General features: G+C 43.1%; 1 non-coding gene across 1 annotated transcript; it reads left to right on the plus strand.

Annotated features, from left to right (window-relative positions):
- The first annotated feature begins 1,327 nt into the window (after positions 1-1,327).
- On the plus strand, positions 1,328-1,435 carry LOC131826126 (U6 spliceosomal RNA). Its single transcript, XR_009351421.1, has one exon. It is a non-coding gene; the product is annotated as a U6 spliceosomal RNA (small nuclear RNA).
- Positions 1,436-6,113: the final 4,678 nt, after the last annotated feature.

Below are 6,113 nucleotides of genomic sequence, written 5' to 3' on the forward strand. Positions count from 1 at the left end.
TCTAGGTTCAAATGTCCCAGTGGTACTGTTTCTTCTTAGCTGTGTGGTCACAAACAAGGCTCTGAGTCTCAGCTCCCTAACCTATGAAATGAGAATAATAAAATCTGACAAATTTTAATAACGTCTGCCTGAGCGAATGACCTCAGAGGGCTCAGGGGAGACCCAGAGGTGATCCAGTCAGCGAAAATGTCAACAGGCACGTTCCATCAAGTCCTGACCTGCGGTGGCACACCTTTTCTCAACAGTAGCCCTCGGGCCCGTTCTCCAGCCCCAAGCAAAGGCACTGACTCTCCTCACGCTCTCTGTGTGCTGACCCCACTGCCTGTGCCCTGATCTTGCGTCCAGCGCTGCAGCTGCCATCGCAGGCACCGGGTGAATGTGGCAAAGCGGAAGGGCCATTGCTGTGGTTCGCCACCTCAGGTTGGGGAGACTTGCCTTTCGGGGTGATCATTTCCACTGCTTGAAGCTGATTTGTTCCTTTGGGAGCAACTTCACCTTGATTCCAAAATGGAGGAGCCTTGGGCAGATCCTTGGTGCTTCACCAGCCACTTTGTAATATATGCGAACCACGTCCAAAGGCCAGCTCCATTCACAGGATGTGAGTGGGGCCTCTGGAACTGTGTTATTGGGCTTAGGGCTGATACTAGAACACAGCCACTCTGCCACGTTTTACAGCCACCGTTTGAGCCAGTGGGTATTTTAACATATCAGGACAACCTCAAAGAGCCACACTAGGTTGGTCTTTGAAAGTAGGAGTCAGGAAACCAAGTCTGAGGGCCCACGGGCAATCTTGGCCTCCACTCTCCAGCCATCCCTGGCTTTCCAGATGGCGTTTCCAAGGTTATGTCAGAGTCCCCATAGAGAGGGAGGGCATCCAGGTGGGCCCTGCCTACCAGCCCCCTCCACATCCTAACTCCAGGGAGGGCAGTCTAGCTCCTCAACATTTAAGAGGTGGAATTCTAAATAAGGATGTGTTTGGAAGAGAGGAAGTGGGGTGGTTGTTAAAGCTCCTCTACCTTTCATGTTTGATGACTCTCCCATAGCCAAGAACCTGTGACTGGCATTTTTGTTCTAATGGCTTCAAGGAGAGAAAGTCCTTTCACAGCTGACATAGGGTAAATGGATCAGCTGTTTCTTAATCCTAAACAATGCAGGTGGTTCTGAGGTAAAAGACTCTTTAGAGTGGGGTGCCTGGGTGGTGCAGGTGGTTAATCGCCCCACTCCTGGTTTCAGCTCAGGCTGTGATCTCAGGATGGTGAGGTCGAGGCCCGAGTTGGGCTTTGCGCTCAGTACTCATCAGGGAGTCTGCTTAAGATTCCCTCCCTCTGTGCTCGCTTCGGCAGCACATATACTAAAAATTGGAACGATACAGAGAAGATTAGCATGGCCCCTGCGCAAGGATGACACGCAAATTCGTGAAGCGTTCCATATTTTTGAAAATCCATCGGCAGATCGAAGAGAAGAAGAACAGCAATTCTGGAAACAGAAAACAACCACTTTCTGAAAGGTAGGACCGGCGGAGAAGTGAATCCAAAGCGACGGGAAGATAGACCCCGGGGGGAGGGGCCGGCTCCCGGCAAGCGGCGGAGCAACCGCGCACAAAATCAGGACTTTTAAAAGTCTGTTCCGCTGAGGGACATCGCTCCAGAGGCTACCCGGGGCAAAGCCCACACGGGGTCAGCGTGGCCTCAGGTCCCGCAGGGTCACAGAAGGATCGGGGGTGTCTGAGTGTCGCAGAGCTTGCGGGTATTGGAACGGGAAAGCCGGCTACAGAGACAGAGCCGACAGTAAGCTCGCAGCTCGGGGTGACCTTGAACCGGTCGCAGGCTCGGTGAGCTCGGAGCGCGGCCGGAGGTCAGGCAGACGGGAGTAACTGGGCGCGGTTCTCTGAGCGCGCACTGAGGAGTGCGGCCCTGGGCTCTTGGCTCCTCCGGGCCGGAGACCAGGAGGCCGCCATTTGTATTCCCGTCCTCCGGAACTCTACGGAAAGCGCTCAGGGAACAAAAGCTCCTGAAAGCAAACCCAAGCGGATTACTCACCCCGGCCCCAGGTAAAGGCGGTGCAATTCCGCCTGGGGCAAAGACACTTGAGAATCACTACAACAGGCCCCTCCCCCAGAAGATCAACAAGAAATCCAGCCGAGACCAAGTTCACCTACCAAAGAGTGCGGTTTCAATACCAAGGAGAGCAGCAGAATTCTAGCGGAGGAGAAAGCAAAGCACGGAACTCATGGCTTTTGCCCTGTGATTTTTTTTAGTCTTGCAGTTAATTTAATTTTTTTCTTTTTCATTTTTTGTTTTTTTTTTTCTCGCCTTCAGGTGTTTTCTTTTTTTTTTTTTAATTCTTTTCTTTTTTTTTTCTTTCTTTTTTCTTTTTTTTTTCTTTCTTTTTTCTTTTTTTTTTTTTTTCTTTTTTTCTTTCATCCTTTTTGAACCTCTTTTTATCCCCTTTCTCCCCCCTCACGATTTGGGATCTCTTCTAATTTGGTTAAAGCATATTTTCCTGGGGTTGTTGCCACCCTTTTAGTATTTTACTTGCCCCCTCATATACTCTTCTCTGGACAAAATGACAAGACGGAAAAATTCAACACAAAAAAAAGAACAAGAGGCAGTACCGAAGGCTAGGGACCTAATCAATTCAGACATTGGTAATATGTCAGATCTAGATTTCAGAATGACAATTCTCAAGGTTCTAGCCGGGCTCGAAAAAGGCATGGAAGATATTAGAGAAACCCTCTCGAGAGATATAAAAGCCCTTTCTGGAGATATAAAGGAACTAAAATCTAACCAAGTTGAAATTAAAAAAGCTATTAATGAGGTGCAATCAAAAATGGAGGCTCTCACTGCTAGGATAAATGAGGCAGAAGAAAGAATTAGTGATATAGAAGACCAAATGACAGAGAATAAAGAAGCTGAGCAAAAGAGGGTCAAACAGATACTGGACCACGAGGGGAGAATTCGAGAGATAAGTGACACCATAAGACGAAACAACATTAGAATAATTGGGATTCCAGAAGAAGAAGAAAGAGAGAGGGGAGCAGAAGGTATACTAGAGAGAATTATTGGGGAGAATTTCCCCAATATGGCAAAGGGAACGAGCATCAAAATTCAGGAGGTTCAGAGAACACCCCTCAAAATCAATAAGAATAGGCCCACACCCCGTCACCTAATAGTAAAATTTACAAGTCTCAGTGACAAAGAGAAAATCCTGAAAGCAGCCAGGGAAAAGAAGTCTGTAACATACAATGGTAAAAATATTAGATTGGCAGCTGACTTATCCACAGAGACCTGGCAGGCCAGAAAGAGCTGGCATGATATTTTCAGAGCACTAAATGAGAAAAACATGCAGCCCAGAATACTATATCCAGCTAGGCTATCATTGAAAATAGAAGGAGAGATTAAAAGCTTTCAGGACAAACAACAACTGAAAGAATTTGCAAACACCAAACCAGCTCTACAGGAAATCTTGAAAGGGGTCCTCTAAGCAAAGAGAGAGCCTACAAGTGGTAGATCAGAAAGGAACAGAGACCATATACAGTAACAGTCACCTTACAGGCAAAACAATGGCACTAAATTCATATCTCTCAATAGTTACCCTGAATGTTAATGGGCTAAATGCCCCTGTCAAAAGACACAGGGTATCAGAATGGATAAAAAAACAAAACCCATCCATATGTTGCCTCCAAGAAACTCATTTTAAACCCGAAGACACCTCCAGATTTAAAGTGAGGGGGTGGAAAAGAATTTACCATGCTAATGGACATCAGAAGAAAGCAGGAGTAGCAATCCTTATATCAGATCAATTAGATTTTAAGCCAAAGACTATAATAAGAGATGAGGAAGGACACTATATCATACTCAAAGGTTCTGTCCAACAAGAAGATTTAACAATTTTAAATATCTATGCCCCCAACGTGGGAGCAGCCAACTATATAAACCAATTAATAACAAAATCAAAGAAACACATCAACAATAATACAATAATAGTAGGGGACTTTAACACTCCCCTCACTGAAATGGACAGATCATCCAAGCAAAAGATCAGCAAGGAAATAAAGGCCTTAAACGACACACTGGACCAGATGGACATTACAGATATATTCAGAACATTTCATCCCAAAGCAACAAAATACACATTCTTTTCTAGTGCACATGGAACATTCTCCAGAATAGATCACATCCTGGGTCCTAAATCAGGACTCAACCGGTATCAAAAGATTGGGATCATTCCCTGCATATTTTCAGACCACAATGCTCTAAAGCTAGAACTCAACCACAAAAGGAAGTTTGAAAAGAACCAAAATACATGGAGACTAAACAGTATCCTTCTAAAGAATGAATGGGTCAACCGGGAAATTAAAGAAGAATTGAAAAAAATCATGGAAACAAATGATAATGAAAATACAACGGTTCAAAACCTGTGGGACACAACAAAGGCAGTCCTGAGAGGAAAATATATAGCGGTACAAGCCTTTCTCAAGAAACAAGAAAGGTCTCAGGTACACAATCTAACCCTACACCTAAAGGAGCTGGAGAAAGAACAAGAAAGAAACCCTAAGCCTAGCAGGAGAAGAGAAATCATAAAGATCAGAGCAGAAATCAATGAAATAGAAACCAAAAAAACAATAGAACAAATCAACGAAAGTAGGAGCTGGTTCTTTGAAAGAATTAATAAAATTGATAAACCCCTGGCCAGACTTATCAAAAAGAAAAGAGAAAGGACCCAAATAAATAAAATCATGAATGAAAGAGGAGAGATCACAACTAACACCAAAGAAATACAAACTATTATAAGAACATACTATGAGCAACTCTACGGCAATAAATTTGACAATCTGGAAGAAATGAATGCATTCCTAGAAACATATAAACTACAACAACTGAACCAGGAAGAAATAGAAAGCCTGAACAGACCCATAACCAGTAAGGAGATTGAAACAGTCATTAAAAATCTCCAAACAAACAAAAGCCCAGGGCCAGACGGCTTCCCGGGGGAATTCTACCAAACATTTAAAGAAGAACTAATTCCTATTCTCCTAAAACTGTTCCAAAAAATAGAAATGGAAGGAAAACTTCCAAACTCATTTTATGAGGCCAGCATCACCTTGATCCCAAAACCAGACAAGGATCCCACCAAAAAAGAGAGCTATAGACCGATATCCTTGATGAACACAGATGCGAAAATACTCAACAAAATACTAGCCAATAGGATTCAACAGTACATTAAAAAGATTATTCACCACGACCAAGTGGGATTTATTCCAGGGCTGCAAGGTTGGTTCAACATCCGCAAATCAGTCAATGTGATACAACACATCAATAAAAGTAAGAACAAGAACCATATGATACTCTCAATAGATGCTGAAAAAGCATTTGACAAAGTACAGCATCCCTTCCTGATCAAAACTCTTCAAAGTGTAGGGATAGAGGGCACATACCTCAATATCATCAAAGCCATCTATGAAAAACCCACCGCAAATATCATTCTCAATGGAGAAAAACTGAAAGCTTTTCCACTAAGGTCAGGAACACGGCAGGGATGTCCATTATCACCACTGCTATTCAACATCGTACTAGAGGTCCTAGCCTCAGCAATCAGACAACAAAAGGAAATTAAAGGCATCCAAATCGGCAAAGAAGAAGTCAAATTATCACTCTTCGCAGATGATATGATACTATATGTGGAAAACCCAAAAGACTCCACTCCAAAACTGCTAGAACTTATACAGGAATTCAGTAAAGTGTCAGGATATAAAATCAATGCACAGAAATCAGTTGCATTTCTCTACACCAACAGCAAGACAGAAGAAAGGGAAATTAAGGAGTCAATCCCATTTACAATTGCACCCAAAACCATAAGATACCTAGGAATAAACCTAACCAAAGAGACACAGAATCTATACTCAGAAAACTATAAAGTACTCATGAAAGAAATTGAGGAAGACACAAAGAAATGGAAAAATGTTCCATGCTCCTGGATTGGAAGAATAAATATTGTGAAAATGTCTATGCTACCTAAAGCAATCTACACATTTAATGCAATTCCTATCAAAGTACCATCCATCTTTTTCAAAGAAATGGAACAAATAATTCTAAAATTTATATGGAACCAGA

The sequence above is a fragment of the Mustela lutreola genome, chromosome 2, assembly GCF_030435805.1.
Source record: "Mustela lutreola isolate mMusLut2 chromosome 2, mMusLut2.pri, whole genome shotgun sequence".
Taxonomy (NCBI): Eukaryota; Metazoa; Chordata; class Mammalia; order Carnivora; family Mustelidae; genus Mustela; species Mustela lutreola.